Source organism: Hyla sarda, chromosome 3 (assembly GCF_029499605.1).
Source record: "Hyla sarda isolate aHylSar1 chromosome 3, aHylSar1.hap1, whole genome shotgun sequence".
NCBI classification, from domain to species: domain Eukaryota; kingdom Metazoa; phylum Chordata; class Amphibia; order Anura; family Hylidae; genus Hyla; species Hyla sarda.
The window spans coordinates 164,402,235-164,425,213 of NC_079191.1; the positions used below are offsets into that span (position 1 = coordinate 164,402,235).

The following is a 22,979-nucleotide window of genomic DNA, read 5'->3' on the forward strand; positions in this document are numbered from 1 at the left end:
GTAAGGTCTGTAGGTAGAGTTACGGCCGGCAGAACGGCCCCTACTTCTGCCGGCCCGGGGAAAAATCTTGCTTGCTCCAGATTTTTTCAGCGAGGTTTGGGCTTTATCAAGGCTGTTGAATAGCCCCACAAACTTGTTGATATCTTTCACTAGGGTGTCGCCAAACAGCCTACCTTCTGCCGATGGACCTGGCTCGGTCTCGGCTAAATGAGCCAATTGCGGATCAAGCCGCATGAGGATGGAGCGTCTGCGCTCAGTAGAGCATGCAGTGTTGGCGCTGCCCACTAGACAAATGGCCCTTTGAGCCCATCCACGAAGTTGGACCAGGTCGACAGGTTGATTTGTTGCTGCCGCCTGCTCCGCTAAATTCAGAATCTTCGTAAGCGGACCGAGGAGGTCCAGAACGCGGTCCTGTATGGTCTTAAAGGACCTCTCAATCCCTTTCTTGGGAAACTTGCCGGACTTTGCTAAGTATTTTGATAGAATAGGGTCTACCTCAGGGGTAGTAACCACTTTCTTGGGTATAAAAGGTCTGGGGCATTCCGCCCTTAATTTATTTCGATTGGTCCTCTCAAGGGACCTTCGTGCCCAGAATTCCACGTACTGGGATACGTGGGGTAACGGAGTCCAATCCCCAGAGCGAGGATGGGATATCGCGTCTGGGTGGAATAACTGTTCACCTAGAGCATCTAGGATGATTTCGTCCTGCGTAGCAGGGTTGGCATCAGTGTTGAGCGTCAATGTCCCAGCATCCTCATCGGCATAGTCAGACTCAGAGACGTCAGTCTCACCCGATTCGGCTTCCGATTCCTCATCTGAAGATTCTACATAAGAGTCGGGTTTTGTCCGCCTGGCGGACTTCTGCCTCCTTGGTAACTCCCTGAGGCCCAGGGGTCGATTGGAGTCTGAGGATTGCATGGGGTGGCAGTCCATGGTGGAACCTGCCTGGAGCACATTGTTTACTTCCCCTGCCGGGGAGTCAGGAGCCGTAACAGTATGCTTCCGCTTGTGTGAAGCTTTCCCTTTTTTAATAGGCGGCTCATCGCTGCGGGGCAGCGGTATAGGGGTAAAAGATAAAGTTGGTTGTGATCCAGAGGGCATAATGGCCGAGGCCAGGGCCGTCTGTACAGATCTATCTATAAGATCTTGTATTTGTGAGGCACTCATAAATTGTGCTGTATCTAGGGACAGCTCATCACCCTTAGTGGGGACTAAAGAAGAGCTCTCAGACATGGCTTATGTAAGGACTTGCTCTAGTCAGAAGAATAGCACACTAAAAGAAGTGAGACTGGAATAAATTCCGACTCACAGAAGAATCTTACAATTAGTAGCCCAGGCTCCTTCCTCCAACGCCGCTAGCACTGTACTGGCGCTGTGGAGGGAGGAGAGCCCGGGATATAGAGACCAGGGACGAAGTCTCACGAGACTTCGTTACCTGGGAATCCTATTGGAGGATGAAGATAACCGCCCACCAAAACGTTGGGTGGGACCGCCTCCAGCAACTGAGCAGGCCGCGGGAAGACGCGCTCAGAGCCAGGGACCCGCCCCCCGTTCGCGCGCGCGAAGGGACGCGGGAAGAAGTGGAGAAGAAGAGAAACAACAGGGGAAGAAAATGGCGCCGCCCGGTAAGATGGCGAACGCTGAAAATATAGAGGGGAAAAAAGTGAAAAGGTCCAAAGGGGTCACCGCCGCAAGCGGGGGTGAGATCAGGAAGGAATAAACCAGAAAGAAATAATTAAATAAATAAATAGGAAAAGAATAAACTAAATAAACTAAATTCAAGTTAAGGGAGCACTGCAGTCGGCAGAGGATTTATATTCTCTGTCAGGCCACACAGTGTCCCAGAAGAAATACCAAATATTATAAAAATTAGAACATTCAAAGTATACTTATCTGTACAGGTCTGCCATGAGCAGAAAGAAAGAGGAGGATCCTTCCATGGGCAGTCCTTTATATAGGGCCCACAGACTGGGAGTGGCTACCGTGGCCCTAGGACTGCTGGGAGTTGTAGTTTTGAAAGTTTTTTCATTTACATTGAAATTGATTACTGGATTTTTCTGCTATGGGCATTATTAAAGAAAGAATAATGCATAAGATATGAGCCTCCTGTCTGATATATAAATATAATTAATATAATGAAAATACTATTAAGGGATGTACTTTATTTAACTGGAGGTGGCAAAACATTTCGAGCGGGATATTAAAATATTTGCAACAAGAGTGTGTCATAGTATTTTATGCAGCCTCTCTGATAAAAAACATGAAGTTGACCAGTGCTTGTCTGACTTGTTCATTTGTGTATATCACAGAATAATTGCTTATAAGCTTTGCATAAATTAGGATTTTTTTGTTTTCCCTTTACTGCTCAGGTAGACATTACCTTGGCTAATGCCATATGTTTCACATCCATCAAATCAGCCAGTCATATCTGACGCTTAGGCTTCTCATCATCTTCCTGGCTTTTTACATCTGCAGATTGTAAAATTATTTTACAGCACCACAATTTAAAAATAAATGGCCTCAGGCAACACACTGCTGCTGCATAACTTCAGGGATGGCGCAGTGCAATTGGTTTAAGTGCTACTTGTTTTCGTGGGATTTTGTCCATATAATTAAGGGCGCTCCGTTTAGTCTAGCTGCATCAGGGCACTTTTTTACCTAAATGTTTAATACCGTAATCACTTTTATTGTTATACACAATGAGGCAGCCATGACCTTATTTGTTTCCCTTTGTTTCCATCATTTTATGTTTTAACATTACTACAGTATGGCCATAAATGTTGGCACCCCTGACATTTTTCAAGAAAATTAGGTATTTTTCACAGAAAAAGGATTGCAGTAACACATGTTTTGCTATACACATGTTTATTCCCTTTGTGTGTATTGGAGCTAAACCAAAAAAGGGAGGAAAAAAAGCAAATTGGACATAATGTCCCACCAAACTCCAAAAAAAGGCTGGACAAAATTATTGGCACCCTTAACTTAAAGGGTAGCTCCCACCATCCTATTTTTTTTTTCTGTCCCTGCCTATTGCCAATGTATCCCTAACCCCCTCCCTGCTTTTAATTTTTATTTTTACTATATTAAAAATGCCTTTTGTCTGCCTGGCAGTGTGCTCACTACCAGGCAGACTTCCCCAGCAGGCACCACGTCACTGATGCCTGCTGGGGGGGACTTCCGCCCTTAGTTCATCTACACAGGGTGCCTCCAGCTGTTTCACCACTACAACTCCCAGCTTGCCCTGACATCTATTGGCTGTCAGGGCATGCTGGGAGTTGTAGTATTGAAACAGCTGGAGGCACCCTGTGTAGATAAACTATTAGCTAGTTACATGCGGCGCTAGCCCGTCCCCTCCGTCTCCCTCCCTCCGCGCCATACCCCGCTCCCTCCATCACAAACCCCCCTCCCGCATACCCCGTTCCCTCATTACACTTACTGCAGAGTCCGGCAGCGGACGTGCAGGGACAGCGGCGGCGACGAGGCGGCGGCGGCAATGTGCGGGAGGAGTGGCCTCCCAGCCAGTGGCCAGGGAGCCAATGCGCTCGCTCCCTGCCTGTCTGATTGACAGGCAGGGAGCGAGCGCAGGCTAAATGAAAAAGGACCAATGCCCGGCCGCATCAGTCTTTTTTCAGGTGTGACATCACGCCAGGCTGCAGCCGGCCACTAGGAGGGAGACCCCTAGTGACCGGTTTTCAAATGTAAATTAAAGCATTTTAATAAAAATAAAAATAATAAAAGTATATTAGAGATGTTGTAGTACATAAGTACTACAACATATCAAAAAATAAAGTTGGTGACAGTGCCCATTTAATATTTAATTGCACACCCTTTGGAAAAAATAACTGAAATCAGTCGTTACATATAACCATCAATAAGCTTCTTGCACCTCTCAGCCGGAATGTTGGGCCACTCTTCCTTTGCAAACTGCTCCAGGTCTCTATTCCCAACAGCAATTTTAAGATCTCTCCACGGGTGTTCAATGGGATTTAGATCTGGACTCATTGCTGGCCACTTCAGAACTCTCCAGCGCTTTCTTTCCACCCATTTCTGGGTGCTTTTTGATGTATGTTTGGGGTCATTGTCCTGCTGGAAGACCCAGGATCTCAGACGCAAACCCAGCTTTCTGACACTGGGCTGTACAGTGCAACCCAAAATCCGTTGGTAATCCTCAGATTTCATGATGCCTTGCACACATTCAAGGCACCCAGTGCCCGAGGCAGCGAAACAACCCCAAAACATCATTGAAGCTCCACCATATTTCACTGTAGGTACTGTGTTCTTTTCTCTGTAGGCCTCATTCCGTTTTCGGTAAACAGTAGAATGATGTGCTTTACCAAAAAGCTCTATCTTGGTCTCATCTGTCCACAAGACGTTATCCCAGAAGGATTTTGGCTTACTCAAGTTCATTTTGGCAAAATGTAGTCTTGCTGTTTTTATGTCTCTTTGTCAGCAGTGGGGTCCTCCTGGTTCTCCTGCCATAGCGTTTCATTTAATTTAAATATCGACAGATAGTTCACGCTGACACTGATGCCTGAGCCTGCAGGACAGCTTGAATATTTTTTCAACTTGTTTGGTGCTGCTTATCCACCATCCGGACTATCCTAGGTTGATACCTTTCATAAATGTTTCTCTTCTGTCCATGCCCAGGGAGATTATCTACAGTGCTATGGGTTGCAAACTTCTTGATAATGTTGCACACTGTGGACAAAGGCAAATCTAGATCTCTGGAGATGGACTTGTAACTTTGAGATTGTTGATATTTTTCCACAATTTTGGTTCTCAAGTCCTCAGACAGTTCTCTTCTCCTTTTTCTGTTGTCCATGCTTAGTGTGGCACACACAATGCAAAGACTAAGTGCACTTCTCTCCTTTTTATCTGCTTTCAGGTGTGATTCTTGTATTGCCCACACCTGTTACTTGCCCCAGTTGAGTTTAAAGGAGCATCACATGCTTGAAACAATCTTATTTTTCCACAATTTTAAAAGGGTGCCAATAATTTTGTCCAGACCATTTTTGGAGTTTGGTGTGACATTATGTCCAGTTTGCTTTTTTTTCCTCCCCTTTTTTTTTAGTTCCAATACACACAAAGGGAATAAACGTGTATAGCAAAACATGTGTTACTGCAATCCTTTTCTGTGAGAAATACTTAATTTTCAGGGATGCCAACATTTACGACCACAAGTGTATTTGTTAGCAAGCCATGTTTCTTTCCAGTCTCCACCTGCATTTAACCTGTAGAACAAAGCTTGGGAGGCCCCTATTCTTCTGGCCAGGGTTCCAGAGGTTCCCATGAAAGGAAATCTGTCTTCAGTATCACCCACACTAACCGGTCATACAGGCTTGTAGTGCGGGTGATACTAATCAAAATGATACTTACATTGTCCTGAATGGCCCAGCCATTGCACTGTTATCGCAGTTTTTCTTCTTATGTAAATGAGGTCCTTGCGGCATGGGATGAGCTAGGACCGGAGCTCCGGGCACTCCACGTGATCTTCTGCCCGGCGGGCACTCCACCCGGGTCCTAAATATGCAGGGCCTCCCTGCTCTCGTGGCAGGTTTTCTCCACGGCGCATGCGCTGCTCCCAGAGTACACCCGGAAGTGGCGCCAGTTTCAGCCTCATGAGCATATTGATTATCCGGGCGGAATGACCGCCCGGAAGAAGATCACGTGGGGTGCCCACAGTCCCAACGCTGACACGGGGTGGGTGTGGCAGCAGCAGGGCATAGAGTACCTCAGACTGAGTGGCTGTGATCAAAAGCATTTTTTGGGTGATAAAAGCCTGCAAAAATAAGGTAAAAACAATGCTGTATTCATCATCTGCACACAGAACAAAGGCTGTGTGTAGGTTATAGCACCCAGAGTTCATGACAGTTGCGCTTTAATGTATTTTCTTTGCTAAGCCTTTATTGTAATGTATTCTCTGTATATCATATCAGTTATCTTTCATAATAATAGATATAATATGCATATTTTTAATAAGACATATTTTGTCTCTTAAGTATCAAATATGAGATCTAGCATATATTTTATAATCCAAAACTTTATCATATGGTCTTATTAAAACATGTTACCAGTAGTTATCCAAAAATGCCAGTATTCTCCAAAAATGCATCCAGACCCCTTTTGAACTCTTTCACAGAGTTCACCATGACCACCTCCTCCAGGAGAGAATTCCACAGTCTCACTGCTCTTACAGTAAAGAACTCCCGTCTGTGCTGGTGTAGAAACCTTCTTTCTTCTAGACTTAGAGGATGCCCCCTTGTTATATATATAGTCCTGGGTATAAAAAGATCATGGGAGAGATCTCTGTACGGCCCACTGATATATTTATACATGGATATTAGGTCGCCCCTAAGCCTTCTTTTTTCTAAACTAAATATCCCTAATTCTGATAATCTTTCTGGGTACTATAGTCCTCCCATTCCCCGTATTACTCTTGTTGCCCATCTTTCAACCCTCTCCAGCTCCACTATGCATTTCTTGTACACTGGTGCCCAGTACTGTACAAAGTATTCTATGTGTGGTCTGACTAGTGATTTGTACAGTGGTAGAATTATTTCCTTGTCGTGGGCATCTATGCCCCTTTTGATGCACCCCTGGATTTTATCTGCCTTGGCAGCGGCTGCCCGACACTGGTCACTACAGCTAAATTTACTATTAATGAAGACTCCTAAGTCCTTTTTCAAGTCTGTCGTCCTAAGTGTTCACCCATTTAAAGGGGTACTACGCCCCTAGACATTTTATCGCCTATCCAAAGGATAGGGGATAAGATGTCAGATCGCTGCAGTCCCGCTACTGGGGAGCCCCGGGATCCCTGCTGCGACACTGCGCTATCATTACAGCACAGAGCGAGTTCGCTCTATGCATAATGACGGGCGATACAGGGGACGGAGCAGCGTGATGTCATGGCTCCGCCCCTCGTGACATCATGGCCCATCCCCTTAATGCAAGTCTATGGCAGGGGGCCTGACGACCTCATAAAGCCTTGCTGATATGGAGTCATACCTTTATTTTTATCAAGATACTCCAAAATAACATCTCTTAAAAAACCCTCAAACAATTTACATACAACGTAGGTTAAACTAACAGGTCTGTAATTCCAGGGGTCACCTTTTGATCCCTTTTTAAATATCTGCATCACATTTGACATGTGCCAGTCCTGGGAAACAGTCCCTTTCACTATAGAGTCCCTGAATATAAAAAATAGGGGTCTGTCTATTAAATTACTTAATTCCTTTAGAACACGGGGATGAATGCCATCTGGACCTTGTGATTTGTCTATTTAGATTTTTTGTAGGCGGCACTGTACTTCTTCCTGGGTTAGACAGGTGACCTGTACTGGGGAGTTTACCTTATCACACTGTATTTCACCTGGCATTTCATTTTCCTTGGTGAATACATTGGAGAAGAATTTGTTTAATATATTTGCTTTTTCCTGATCCCCGTCTATAATTTATTCCTCATCATTTTTTAAAGGGCCTACACTTTCATTTTTGACCTTTTTGCTATTTATATAGTTAAAGAACATTTTGGGGTTAGTTTTACTCTTTGGCAATGAGTCTTTCTGTCTCTATTTTTTTTTACATATTTTCAATTTTTCTCTATAGCTTTTTAATGCTTCTTCACTGCCGTCCTGTTTTAGTAGTTTAAATGCTTTATTTTTCTCATTTATTGCCCCCTTAACATTTTTATTCATCCACATTGGTTTTCTTTTATTCCTGACCCTTTTTTATTTACATAACCTATATACATCTTACAGTGAGAATTTAAGATATTTTTAAAAGTCTCCCTTTTAGTGTCAGTATTCTTGTTTTTGAGGACATTATCCCATTTTATAATGTTAAGGGCTTCTCTAAGTTGATCAAACGTTGCCTTCCTAAAGTTCATTGTTTTTGTGGCCCCTCGAGAGATTCCCTTATAGAAGAACAAGTTATAATGTATTATATTATGATCACTATTTCCTAGGTATCCTTCTACTTGCACATTAGTTAATCTGTTAGGTCTGTTGGTTAATATTAAGTCCAGTAGGGTGCCCCCTCTGGTCGGGCCTTGCACCATTTGGGACAGATAATTGTCTTTAGCTATAGTCAGAAACCTGTTTCCTTTATGAGATTCACAGGACTCGGTTTCCCAGTTTATATCAGGATAGTTAAAGTCCCCCATTATTATCTCATCATTCTGATTTGCTGCCTTGTTTAAAAGCAGGTTCACGTAAATGCTTTTAATGCTTACGCATTTCAGACCTAGTTAGTTGGGCAAGGACCTCTGTCAGGATTCGGCAGGCTGGAGGTGGATCCTCTGTGTCAGAGAGGGATTGGCGTGGACCGTGTCGGTGGACCGGTTCTAAGTTGCTACTGGTTTTCACCAGAGCCCCCCGCAAAGCGGGATGGACTTGCAGCGGCGGTAGCAACCAGGTCGTATCCACCGGCAACGGCTCAACCTCTCTGACTGCTGAGATAGGTGCGGTACAAGGGATTAGACAAGAGCAGAGTCGGACGTAGCAGAAGGTCAGGGCAGGCAGCAAGGATCGTAGTCAGGGGCAACAGCAAGAGGTCTGGAACACAGGCTAGGAACACACAAGGAACGCTTTCACTGGCACAATGGCAACAAGATCCGGCAAGGAAGTGCAGGGGAAGTGAGGTAATATAGGGAAGTGCACAGGTGAAGACACTAATTAAACTGATTGGGCCAGGCACCAATCACTGGTGCACTGGCCCTTTAAATCTTAGAGAGCTGGCACGCGCGCGCCCTAGAGAGCGGAGCCGCGCGCGCCAGAACATGACAGCCGGGGACCGGGACGGGTAAGTGACTTGGGATGCGATTCGCGAGCGGGCGCGTCTCGCTATGCGAATCGCATCCCCGCCGGCAATGTCAGTGCAGCGCTCCCGGTCAGCGGGTCTGACCGGGGCGCTGCAGAGAGAGAGACGCCGCGAGACCCACCTTAGGTCTCCCCCTCTTTTTGTCTCCTTGTCCCTTCAAAAGAGACGAGAACAAAGGGGACGCCTCTTTAGTCTCCTTCTGAAAAAAGAAGTCCTGGGTAGCTACACCAGCGGCAGGTAGTTCAGAAGAAGTGGGAATGGGGAGGGGGGCAGAGGGTGAAGCTTGTCACGGGGCAGAGTGTCACCAGGATGGGGGCTATGAGGAGGCACGGCACAGTCCTGATAGGCCTTGGGGAGACCAGGCACAGGAGGAGACACTGAGGCCCGAAAGACGGGACTGGGAGCAGACATGAGCATTTCTTGCGGCAAGCAGAACCCCAATTCTTGATCTCCCCGGTGGTCCAGTCAAGGGTGGGAGAATGATGCTGGAGCCATGGCAGACCGAGGAGGACTTCAGAGGTGCAGTTGGGCAGGACGAAAAATTCAATTTTCTCGTGATGCAGTCAAATGCTCATAAGCAAGGGCTCTGTGCGGTAACTCACAGTGCAGTCCAACTTCACTCCGTTGACCGAAGAAATGTAGAGCGGCTTGACGAGACGGGTCACCGGGATGCAGAACCTATTCACCAAAGAGGCCAGAATAAAATTTCTAGAAGAACCATAGTCCAAGAAGGCCACGGCTGAGAAGGAGGAGATGGCAGAAGGAGAAATCCGCACGGGCACAGTGAGACGTGGAGAAGCAGACTTCGTACCAAGAGACGCCACACCCACGTGAGCTGGGTGCATGCGTGCGTTTCCTAGACGTGGAGGACGAATAGGGCAATCCACCAAGAAATGTTCGGTACTAGCGCAGTACAGACATAGATTTTTTTTTCCCTATGGCGAGTCCTCTCTTCATGGGTCAGGCAATATCAGTGCAGCGCTCCCGATCAGCGGGTCTGGCCGGGGCGCTGCAGAGAGAGACGCCGCGAGCGCTCCGGGGAGGAGCAGGGACCCGGAGCGCTCGGCGTAACAACCTCATTGAAAGAGCCAACTAGGTTCACAACTTTAAAGTGATAAAAAAGTTAGGCTATGTCCACACGGCGGAAAATGTGCGGAATCTCTGCCCGGACATTTGCATGTTCTGCTAGGACTCTGCTGCAGCGGATTTCCCAGCGGAATATGTCTGCAAAATTTTGCTTGGAAATTCCATGGCCTTAATGTGAACCTTGCTAGCTGTTAGGGTGTCTGTGCACCTTCTCTGATTTAGGTACACAGCTGAATATCTGTTCAATATATATCAGTGAGCACAAAAAAGTTTAGATTTTATTTTTCTCAAGTTCAGTTTGGTGTCCAAGATTTCTGTGAGTGTAATGTTCCACCTTATAACTAGTTGCCATCTGTTACCCTCTTCCTAAATTCCTTTAATGTTTTTTAAAGGAGTACTCTGGTGCAGAGTATTCCTGCTCCGTCCTGCCCGGGCTGCAAAATAAATGAAAATGAACCATCTCTCACCTTCCTGGGTTCCGGCGGAGCGTCACTACAGCTGATCGGTCCTCCGGTCCATCCTCTTCATACTTCGGGGTGTAACAAAGCATCACATGGCGCTCAGCCTATCGTCGTCAGAGGCAGAAGATCGCGGCGGCCAGCGATAGGCTGAGCGCCATGTGACGCTTCATTACACCCGGAAGTAGTGTAGTGACACTCCGCTGGAACCCAGGAAGGTGAGAGATGGTTCATTTTCATTTATTTTGCAGGACGGAGCAGGAATACTCTGCACTAGAGTACCCCTTTAAACATAACCATGTTTTCGAGTAACCAGGAGCTTTTTATCAGTTTTATTAATCCTTATTAGTTTCAGTTAGGTCATTTACACTTCAGGTGAAAGAGTAGTCTTGGTTTGTTTAAGGATTACTTGCTTGTTCTTTTTATCACCTTACTTCATATGCTAGTCTTAAAGAGGATCTGTGGGCCCTTCTGTTCTGTGTGTTTTAGTAAACACATGTATTCCCAATAAAATAACAATCCAAGAAGTTGTTTTTCTAGCTGTGTGTTGTGCCAGTCATCTGTTGTTTTTACTATAAATGTCACCTGGGTGCTGCCAGTTTTGGACATATGCCTACACGATCTGAGACTACCCAATCAAATCTAACCTTACAATATTATATATTTCAGAGGCATCCAGGCCCTTCTTCAACGTTTGCAATTAATCAACCGTTACAATTTCATGTGACAGAGATTTCTACAGTCTTGATGCTCTTAGGGTATGTTCACACTGAGGGTTTGGAGAGGAATTTCCGTGAGTAATTCTGCTCGCTTATTCCTCTCCAAATCATTCGGCAGTGAAAAACCCATAGCATGTAATGAAAATTCTGCTCCTCAGTTCACACTGAGGAATTTCCGCTAGCGGAATTCCGTCACTGAATTCCGTTCCGCATGAAGAATGAACATGTTCGTTCTTCATGCGGAATTCGCATCGTAACTCCATAGAAGTCAATGTAAAAAAAAATTCAGGCCGCCACACTTCCGCGCGGAATTCGCACGGAATTCCCGCGGAAATTGCGCGGAATTCATGCAAAAAAAAAAATTTACAATGTCTTCTATGCTGCGCTGAACTCCGCTCTGATTTCTGTGCGGAATCAGCACAGAATTCCGTGCGAATTCCGCGCAGATTCTGCGCCGAGTCCGAGCGGAAAAAAATGTCATTTCTGAGCGGATTTGTTCAGCGCAAATTCCGCTCAGATATTTGTCAGTGTGAACGTACCCTTATAGTAAAGAATCCTTAACTGTGAGGATAGGGAAACCTTCTTTCCGTGGAGGATGCCCTCTTTTCATGGTTACCGGCCTTGGTATAAAAATATCACTAGAAAGTGCAAAACTACAACTCCCAGCATGCCCGGACAGCCAACAGCTGTCCGGGCATTTCTGGGAGTTGTAGTTTTGCAACATCTGGAGGTCCGCAGGTTGAAGATCAGTGTTGGGTTCAGAATCTTTTTTATCTAGATTTTGCACCTTTAAAATTGGGTGCGTCTTATATGCCGGTGCGTCCTGTTGGGCGAAAAATACGGTAGTTGGTAAATCCCCATGTTACTCATAAATACCCTTGAAAGGCAACATTTACTATGTCTATTTCTATTGGCATGTTTCAACATACTTCTGTGTGATGGGATGTTTAATGGTATATTGCTGGAGGCTTGGCATTAATAGATCATTGCCCTGTACATTTGGAAGGGCTGACAATAACACCCATTGGATGCTTTAAATGATTGTTCTGTAATGAGCGATGGAAAGGGCTTTTATTTATTTAGATCCAAATTTCTGAAACCCTGTTGTTCAAAATGACAGTAACATCACAGCTAAACATTTTCTATTGTTACTTAGGGATTTGTTTAGGTTAATAATGGACTTATAAATAACAGAACATTTGCGCCTAAATAAGACTTCTATGAGTTGGAATTTATTAGTGTTGTTAATGTTGTGTTTTATAGAGCAGGTTGGCAGCAGTGTGTGTGATTTGTCCTCTCTTAACTTGGTTATTTAGACCATTATTTAACTTTAATGACAAAACTTGTTTGCTTTTGGCATTAAAACTATTGCTCCTGAAAATATTTTCGAGTGTAAATGGTATAAGGTGTTATACATGGTATGAAGAGGATGTTTAGGAATGACATATTTTTGAAATGTGGAATCATCTTTTTGCTCTGTGACTTTTGTCATTCTTCCCTGGATACTGAAGTAATCAACCATGTCTCCATAGAAAGTCGCTCAGTACCCCACCAAGCACCATCTGTTATTTAAAGCAGACAAAATATATAGCTGTAATGATAATATCTGTTCCTTATTAAATAACAGTATACAAAAAATTATTTTTCACTACAAACAGATATACCCTGTTCCAAATTATGTAAATATTTTTCTCATAAATAATTGATGTAAATAACAGCATGCTTTTCATGTTATGTACTATTAAGAGTACAAATTCATCTCCTAATGACAACAGTATTTTTTTAAACATAAAAAACTTTCAATGTGCTGTTCCAAATTATTACGCACAGTAAGTGCTTATTTACTGAATATTTACTGAAATCAAAAGCTATTTCAATCAAACTTTTAACAACATTTTAAAGGGGTTATCCAGGAAAAAACTTTTATATATATCAACTGGCTCCAGAAAGTTAAACAGATTTGTAAATTACTTCTATTAAAAAATCTTCATCCTTTCAGTATTTATGAGCTGCTGAAGTTGAGTTGTTCTCTTCTGTCTAAGTGCTCTCTGATTACACGTGTCTCGGGAACCACCCAGTTTAGAAGCAAATCCCCATAGCAAACCTATTCTACTCTGTGCAGTTCCCGGGACAAGCAGAGATGTCAGCAGAGAGCACTGTTGCCAGACAGAAAACAACAACTCAACTTCAGCAGCTGATAATTATTGAAAGGGTTTAGATTTTTTAATAGAAGTAATTTACAAATCTTTTTAACTTTCTGGAGCCAGTTGATAAAAAAAAAAGTTTTTTCCTGGAATACCCCTTTAACTTTTTATACATTTTAAGATAGGACCCCTTATTTGGGCTTCACAAGTTTTGCATCCATTGAACTTGTGAATTTTTGGACAGGTTCTGCTTGAATTTGTTTGCAAGATGTCAGAATAGCCTCCTAGAGCTGCTGTTTGGATGTAAACTGCCTCCCACCCTCATAGATCTTTTGCTTGAGCATGCTCCAAAGGTTCTCAACAGGATTGAGGTCAGGGGAGGATGGAGGCCACACCAAGACTTTCTCTCCTTTTATCCCCATTACAGCCATTTCATGCATGAAGGTGATTTTATTACGGAAAGCATAGTTCTTCCTTTGGTACCCGGGAAGAAAGTGGTCAGTCAGAAACTCCACATACTTTGCAGAGGTCATCTTTACACCTTCGGGGACACTAAAGGAGCCGACCGGCTCTCTTTCCATGATTCCGGCCCAAAACATGACTCCACCGCCTTACTGATGTCGCAGCCTTGTTGGAACAGGGTGGCTGTCCACCGACCATCCACTACTCCATCCATCTGGACCATCCAGGGTTGCACGGCACTCATCAGTGAACTGGACTGTTTAAAAATTTGTCTTCATTTTTTTGTTCTGCCCAGTGCAGCCGCTTCTGCTTGTGAGCGTTAGTTACTGGATGGCCGAATAGAAGGTTTATGCGCAGTTTCAAGACTCTGGAGGACTCTACATCTTGATGTCAATGGGACTCCAGAGGCACCAGCAGCTTCAAATATCTGTTTGCTGCTATGTAACTGCTCTCTGGATCTGGCAGAAATCTTTCTCAATGTGCCTTTATCTGCACAAACCCATCTGCGCTCTGAATCAGCCCCAAATCTCTTAATAGTGTGATGATCTCGCTTAAGTTTTCGTGAAATATCTAATATTATTACCCTTATTTGGCTAAGTAGAGGATGTGCAAGGTTTCATAACCCAGGCAACTTTACAAATAAATGACTAAAGAGATGGATCAAGATATTACACCAAGACATATAAATCAGTAAGATTGTACAACCTCAGTTTAATTGCTTTGGTTTATTTTAATGATGTATCCCCGATGTTACACATTTTAAGATAAAATATCTCCTAGTAAGCAACATAATAGCATTCTTACAGATATGATACCCTTTTTTTGGCTAACCAAAATAAAACAAATTCTGGTAATAGAAAGCTTTCAAGACAACTCGGGTCTGTTCATCAGGCATATCATATCATTTAATGGAGGGCGTTTGAGAAGAGTAGCTTTGTAGACACGGTCATACTTACCTGATGTAGCAAAGGATAATTGTTTGTTATCTGATCATATCTGTCTTGTATTCTGTCCAGCTGGGGAACATATAATGATTACTTCAGCATTACCAGATTCTACAGATGTGCTTGTTCAAGGAGCACAAATGGGCAGCCAATGTGCCCCCATAACAAAATTTATTTTGCTATGAAGCTTTAACAATTATCCATAAAATGAGGGGCACAGAGTGGCTGTGTAAAGCAGGCATAGGAAACCTCCGGCACTGCAGATGTTTTGGACTACATGCCGCGTTGTCATGTAGAGTGTGGTACAAAACAACTACAGTGCTGAAGGTTTCCTATGACTGTTTTAATTGCTCTTTTTTTCTGACATGCAAGTGTTGGGGTTCATCAAGTATCCTTACCATATTGGTAATTTGTTAAAACCTTAGATATATATGCAGTATGTGTAAGTACAGTTCTAGGTTGTTAGTGGTTTAGGAATAAGAGACTTTAAACTCTAATGTGGTGGTTTTAAGCAATATTGCAGCACTTTAATTTTAACTGGACACCCTTTGAACAATTGGAGTGTAAGTCTAGCCTTGGTCTTTGGCCTATTCTGCAAATAGACGCAGCTCATGCTGAGCAGTACAGTTACCTGTTCGATGCCCAGTGAGTACTGTGTACAAGCACAAGTTTGATGAAAAGGACACATGCATAGGACATCATATGGTTGCCCCAGGACTGTACCGCCCAGTGTGAGCTGCATTTCTCCATTCTGATGTTTGCAGTATTGGCAGGAGACTAATTCTTGGAATCCTAAAAAAAATAAAAAATTGAGCATTAGTATCCCTTAATATTATCAAAAATGGTAATTGAGCGCTTGGAAACCATTCAAAAATTCTTAAACCTTACCATATTTTAGATGTGCTCCTTTGCATCCATAAAGTTCATTATTCAGAATACCTGTCTTCTATACCTATATTGTTACCAAATTGATATTTATAAATCTCATCTATTGTGGATGATATAAGTGTGGCAATGGATAATAGTAATTTCTTTACTATTTACAAGTATATCATTTCTGAGCCACCAGTTGTATAATTCAATGGATATATATTCGTCAAACAGTTTTTTGTTCTTAGGAATTACGTAGAAACAACATACTCTATAACAGGGGTGAACAGACAGGTTGGGCACTCGGGCACTGCCTCTGGGCTTGGGCTAGAGAGAGAGAGAGCCTGCTGTCACACCATTTTTTTTTTTTTAGCACGTACTTTGACTGACTGCAGTGGCTGTCTGGGTAGCAGCCATTCCATGTGCAAGTATGGCCGCTACAGGGCAGCCAGATGTCAGTCAAGTGAGCCCACCAGAGATGAGCGCAGAGGAGAATACTTCTTTACCTCTCCATGCCCTATATGTGCCCTACTATAACCCCCTCATATGTGCCCTGCTGTAACCTTCCCATATCTGCCCTGCTGTAACCCAGCCACCCCCCCCCCCCCCATATGTGTCCTACTGTATACATTTATATTTGGGGTCAGTATATAGTATAAATTCTTAAATGGGCTCATACTTTAGAATAAATTTATATTGGGGCCCGGTATATTACAAGAAAGGAGAAATGCATATATTGCATGTTGTCAGGGCATCTATCTAATTGTAGCTTACACATGGGTGGGTGCGCAGGCTCCCCATGATCCTCTATTTCTTTGGGGCACCTTCAGTTGCCAGTACACCCCTGCTCTATAAAAAATGTAAAACAGCTGTTAAAAGTACTCCTTGGTCTGTTTCCTTCTCATGAACTGACATTTGGAAAGAATTCCTGACTATCTACATTAAAATGCCTACAAGAGAAGATTTACCTGCTGAAATGAATTGGTGTTGCATCTCAAGCTTTTTGCTTGCCTTTAGCAAGAATCTTTCCTGAAAATGTGTTGATGAAAAGTACGTTTGAAGATTAGTCAGAAATTTGTCTTGATATCTCCTAATACTCTGCCTTTCAGTCCCATAAACCCTGCAGGTAAAATGTTGGATGTGAAAAGTTAAAATAATCGGGCATATTTGGATGTCTGACAGTTCGTTCAGCATCTTTGTGGAGCCAGAGGGAGGAAAGTGGGTAGTACACGCATAAAAGTTTTCAAAAGTACAATTCTATTTATAAAGTATTAATGCGTACCCTGCTGTAGGATTTTTATTTTCCATTTCCATGCTAATTGCTGCGCTCTCAATCCTTACATTGGACACCCACATCAGCAGAGCCGAGGCATGTATGCTGTGACTTGTTTTGATGCAAGGCACATAATTACATTAATGTGCCCAAAATAATTTGAATTGTTCTGTTCTTCTCGTTGTACCATTGATTGATGCACAGTTTGACTGTACAGCTGTAAAGCCCTTTTATGTGTTCTCTTGCTCATTCACCTACAATCATGTACAGACATATATAGGTCATAGTAGATCAAAAGCAGCTTCATCACTGGGGCACAAAGCTGACAAAACAAAGTTTTAGGCAGAAGAAACTTCACCATTCTATAAGAGGAGATTTGTTTTCATAAATTTTTTGGAAGAATGCATTAAATAAATAAATAGGAAAACATTGCGAAGTAAAAACATTGGAAAGCAGTATAACATGTTAATAATTTGGTTGTGTGCTCCTCAGTTGTGAAACTTTAGCCACACTGATATGTGTTGAACAAGTTGCATGGGGGCTTATTATGTATGCCATCCAATACTGCACATTGGCAGGTCACTCATACAGTTATGAGTCATGTCATCTGGTACTTCTAACAGCCTGACTCTTTCAATAAGAAAACTATTTCAATCCCTGCCTGACCCCTGTTGTCCTGCCTGACTTCTTCCTGCTTACGTCCTGTGCTATGCTACTGACCACTCCTTTAGTGGGTGGACTGAAACTCACTGTTGGCCTACTTGTTCCTTGGGAATGCCCTCTTCATAAATGTTCATGTCTGCTTCGCCTCTGCACATAGGCTGTACGTGCTGGGAGTTCTGACAAACTGCTATCCTGGAGCATCACCGTACAGTGGGGATCAAAAGTTTGGGCACCCCAGGTAAACATTTGTATTAATGTGCATAAAGAGGTCAAGGAAATATGGAAAAATCTCCAAAAGGCATCAAATTACAGATTAGACATTCTTATTATATGTCAACAAAAATTTGATTTTATTTCCATCATTTACACTTTCAAAATAACAGAAAACAAAAAAAATGGCGTCTGCAAAAGTTTGTGCACCCTGCAGAGTTAATATCTTGTACTACCCCCTTTGGCAAGTATCACAGCTTGTAAACACTTTTTTAGCCAGCCAAGAGTCTTTCAATTCTTGTTTGAGGTATCTTTGCCCATTCTTCCTGACAAAAGTCTTCCAATTCTTTGAGATTTCTGGGCTGTCTGTCACGCACTGCTCTTTTAAGGTCTATCCATAGATTTTCAATTATGTTGAGGTCAGGAGATTGTGAAGACCGTGGCAAAACCTTCAGTTTTGTAATTCCCCTGTGGATTTTGAGGTGTGTTTATGATCATTATCCATTTGTAGAAGCCATCCTCTCTAACTTTTTCACAGATGGCATCAAGTTAACATCCTAAATTTGCTGAAAGTTTATTGAATCAATTTTTCCTTCTACTCGTGAGATGTTCCCTGTGCCACTGGCTGCAATACAACCCCAAAGCATGATTGATCCACCCCCATGCTTAACAGTTGGACAGAGGTTCTTTTCATTTAATTCTGTTCCCCTTCTTCTCCAAACGTACCTTTGCGCATTCCGGCCAAAAAGTTCAATTTTAACCTCATCGGTCCACAGAACTTGTTTACAAAATGCATCAGGCTTGTCTATATGCTCATTTGCAAAGTTCAAACGCTGATTTTTGTATTGAGGACGTAGAAGAGGTTTTCTTCTGATGACTCTACCATGAAGACCATATTTGTACAAGTATCTCTTTATAGTGGAATAGTGTACCACAACTCCAGTGTCTGCCAGATCTTTCTGGAGGGATTGTGCAGTCAAACGTGGGTTTTGAATTTTTTTGCGAGCTGTTCTGTCTGATATTTTTCTTGGTCTTCCAGATCTTGCTTTAACTTCCACTGTTCCTGATGACTGCCATTTCTTAATTACATTCCGAACAAAGGATATTGACATCTGAAAACATTTTGCTATCTTCTTATAGCCTTCTCCAGCTTTGTGAGCGTCAACTATTTTCAGTTTCAGATTTCTAGACAACTGCTTAGAAGAACCCATGGTGCTGATTGTTGGGGGGGCAAGGTCAGATGAGTCTGGGCATTTAAAACCTTTGAGATTGACATCACCTGGTCTTCCCAGATGATGATTGAGAACAATCCATGACACTGGCAGGTCTCAGCTTTGCGAAGGGGGCAGTGCATACTATAAATTCTGCAGGGTGCCCAAACTTTTGCAGATGCCATTTTTTTGTTTTTATGTTATTCTGAAAGTGTAAATGATGGAAATAAAATCTAACTTTTGTTGACATATTATAAGAATGTCTAATCTGTAATTTGATGCCTTTTGGAGATTTTTCCATCTTTCCTTGGCTTCTTTATGCTCATTAATACAAATTTTTACCTGGGGTGCCCAAACATTTGATCCCCACTGTACATCTGCACATGAAATAGCTACAGTGCATATGGGTAGGAGACATGAATGAAGAAGGAATCATACAGTGATTTTTTTTTTTTTACTATGTCCTGATGTCCTTATGACCATCTGCAGTAGTGTAGAAAACACGTTTTTAAAAGGTGTACTCCGGACCTAAGACATCTTATCCCCTATCCAAAGGATAGGCGATAAGATGTCTGATCACGGGGGTCCCGCCGCTGGGGACCCCGCTATCTCGCATGCAGCACCCACCTCCGGGAGCTGTTCGCAGCACTGCAGCCTCGGAGTCACGTCACGACCCTACCCCCGCAATGCAAGTCTGATGGCAGACTGCAGCGCTGCAGGGCCGGAGTACCCCTTTAACTCTTCCAGTAGTAACCTAAACATTGTGGGAACAGTTATTAACCCCCCCATAATCGGCGCCTACCTCAAGAATGAGCTGCAGTCGAATGGGCACAATAATATATCACTATTTACTTATGTGCATATACATGAAAGCTTTACATTGGATATGGACAAGGTTATTTTTGGTTTGTTTGTTTTTCCCTACACGTAAAACATATTTTACATGTAGGGAAGCATTTGTACCTGTATTTTTATTGAATCAATTTTTCCTTCTACTCGTGAGATGTTCCCTGTGCCACTGGCTGCAATACAACCCCAAAGCATGATTGATCCACCCCCATGCTTAACAGTTGGACAGAGGTTCTTTTCATTTAATTCTGTTCCCCTTCTTCTCCAAACGTACCTTTGCGCATTCCGGCCAAAAAGTTCAATTTTAACCTCATCGGTCCACAGAACTTGTTTACAAAATGCATCAGGCTTGTCTATATGCTCATTTGCAAAGTTCAAACGCTGATTTTTGTATTGAGGACGTAGAAGAGGTTTTCTTCTGATGACTCTACCATGAAGACCATATTTGTACAAGTATCTCTTTATAGTGGAATAGTGTACCACAACTCCAGTGTCTGCCAGATCTTTCTGGAGGGATTGTGCAGTCAAACGTGGGTTTTGAATTTTTTTGCGAGCTGTTCTGTCTGATATTTTTCTTGGTCTTCCAGATCTTGCTTTAACTTCCACTGTTCCTGATGACTGCCATTTCTTAATTACATTCCGAACAAAGGATATTGACATCTGAAAACATTTTGCTATCTTCTTATAGCCTTCTCCAGCTTTGTGAGCGTCAACTATTTTCAGTTTCAGATTTCTAGACAACTGCTTAGAAGAACCCATGGTGCTGATTGTTGGGGGGGCAAGGTCAGATGAGTCTGGGCATTTAAAACCTTTGAGATTGACATCACCTGGTCTTCCCAGATGATGATTGAGAACAATCCATGACACTGGCAGGTCTCAGCTTTGCGAAGGGGGCAGTGCATACTATAAATTCTGCAGGGTGCCCAAACTTTTGCAGATGCCATTTTTTTGTTTTTATGTTATTCTGAAAGTGTAAATGATGGAAATAAAATCTAACTTTTGTTGACATATTATAAGAATGTCTAATCTGTAATTTGATGCCTTTTGGAGATTTTTCCATCTTTCCTTGGCTTCTTTATGCTCATTAATACAAATTTTTACCTGGGGTGCCCAAACATTTGATCCCCACTGTACATCTGCACATGAAATAGCTACAGTGCATATGGGTAGGAGACATGAATGAAGAAGGAATCATACAGTGATTTTTTTTTTTTTACTATGTCCTGATGTCCTTATGACCATCTGCAGTAGTGTAGAAAACACGTTTTTAAAAGGTGTACTCCGGACCTAAGACATCTTATCCCCTATCCAAAGGATAGGCGATAAGATGTCTGATCACGGGGGTCCCGCCGCTGGGGACCCCGCTATCTCGCATGCAGCACCCACCTCCGGGAGCTGTTCGCAGCACTGCAGCCTCGGAGTCACGTCACGACCCTACCCCCGCAATGCAAGTCTGATGGCAGACTGCAGCGCTGCAGGGCCGGAGTACCCCTTTAACTCTTCCAGTAGTAACCTAAACATTGTGGGAACAGTTATTAACCCCCCCATAATCGGCGCCTACCTCAAGAATGAGCTGCAGTCGAATGGGCACAATAATATATCACTATTTACTTATGTGCATATACATGAAAGCTTTACATTGGATATGGACAAGGTTATTTTTGGTTTGTTTGTTTTTCCCTACACGTAAAACATATTTTACATGTAGGGAAGCATTTGTACCTGTATTTTTAGTGGCATTCTTTTAAATTGAAGTTACATTTTTAAAGTTATATTGAAATGCCTGTAAAGAATAAATGCCATACCTTTAGCATGCTGCATTCAGAAAAAATTTCATGGTCCTAAAAACACAATTAAAACATACATAAATATTATCTTTGAAGCCAATAATCATGATTTCTAATAGTGCATTCTTTATCTGCTCCACGGACAGAATGGGGGGCTAGCCATCAATCCCCCGTTGACTTCACTAGGCTCTTTAGAGCACGGCCACACAGAAAAATCACCTGTCACTTCTTTTTTGCTAAGTTACCCATCTCCCATTGAAGTTAATGGGTGCAGGGTTTTCAACCCATGTGGTATTTTGTGGGTTGAAAACTGGGCAGTGATACACTAACAGACATAAGAACATATATACACACATATTCACACTGCAGCACCCAGAGTACAGACCAGTGGCATACATGAAGGCTCACATACATACAGTAACAGACAAATACACTTATGTCACTTTAATCACCCTACTAGTTTTTATCTTCACCCGCTATTACTTTTACTGTGAGAATAAAGAAGAGACTTAGCTACATTCAGAGCTGCACCCCCACCCCATCCCTCCAGACAGACAGCTGTCACTAGTAATGTAAACACACAGATAAGCCAGGCAATACAAGCATGCCAGCACTTTCCTTTAATATGCAGTGAGAGTGATGTCACCAGGCAGTCATTGCTTTTAGAGCGCATTGTTGGTCTGTAACCTAGACAATGAGCTGACAAAAAATGCCATATCTTTGAAAAGATGCAAGAAAGGTCATTATAAATGTTTGTCAACTGACACTAAGACCAAAATATTGCAAAAAATATCAAGTTTTATTATACAAAACACAAATAAACTTAAAATAAACATATGGAATATATGATTACATAAGGGCGCACAGAGAAATATTAATAAATATTGTATGTATTATATTGCACACTGGTATCCATATAACTGTATAATAGTACTGGTACACATGAAAATAATCTAGCATCATCCCAAAGATAGTGCCTGCGCCATACCAACAAGCAAGTAGAAAGTTACGGACAGCTGAGCGTGTTAAGTAGAGCAAAGAGAGAAGACATTATGAAAGCAACGCTCCGCTAAGTAATAGCATACCATTCAAACCTATACAATATGGCAGTCCATAATTATGAATGAGAGAATAAATGAAAACTAATCATTATCAACAGCTGGTACACAAAGTGATAATTGAATGGCGATGTGTGTGATGAAAGTAGAAAACAAGTGAGAGCAAATGAAAGCAAAAGTGAAAATGTGAAAAAGGTGTATGAGATTGTGTGTGAAAGGTGTGCGTATATATATATATATATGCATGTATACAGAAAAAAATTACAGAAAAATTATGTAAATGCCCAGTTAATCAAACATTAAAGTGCATCTGTATCATGTGCAAGTGATTTATTTTAACTTTTCAAGAATATGCAGATTACAAAAAACTATAAAACTCATTGGAGAGTGATGATAAAAAAAATAAAATTTACCGCTTCTCTCCCT

At 42.5% G+C, this 22,979-nt stretch overlaps 1 protein-coding gene and 1 long non-coding RNA gene across 7 annotated transcripts in view; one reads left to right on the forward strand and one right to left on the reverse strand.

Moving 5' to 3' along the window:
• FGF12 (fibroblast growth factor 12) overlaps positions 1 to 22,979 on the forward strand; it is a 513,249-nt gene that overhangs the window by 429,511 nt on the left and 60,759 nt on the right. The gene's annotated exons all lie outside the window — the stretch shown is intronic.
• LOC130361848 (uncharacterized) lies at positions 15,027 to 21,551 on the reverse strand. Of its 3 annotated transcripts, none has more exons than XR_008891175.1 (3): positions 21,514 to 21,551; positions 15,521 to 15,584; positions 15,027 to 15,424 (listed from the first exon to the last, which is right to left on the reverse strand). It is a non-coding gene; the product is annotated as an uncharacterized LOC130361848 (long non-coding RNA). The 3 variants fall into 3 exon arrangements; XR_008891174.1 differs by lacking the exon at positions 21,514 to 21,551 and adding an exon at positions 16,471 to 16,997; XR_008891176.1 differs by lacking the exon at positions 21,514 to 21,551 and adding an exon at positions 16,277 to 16,340.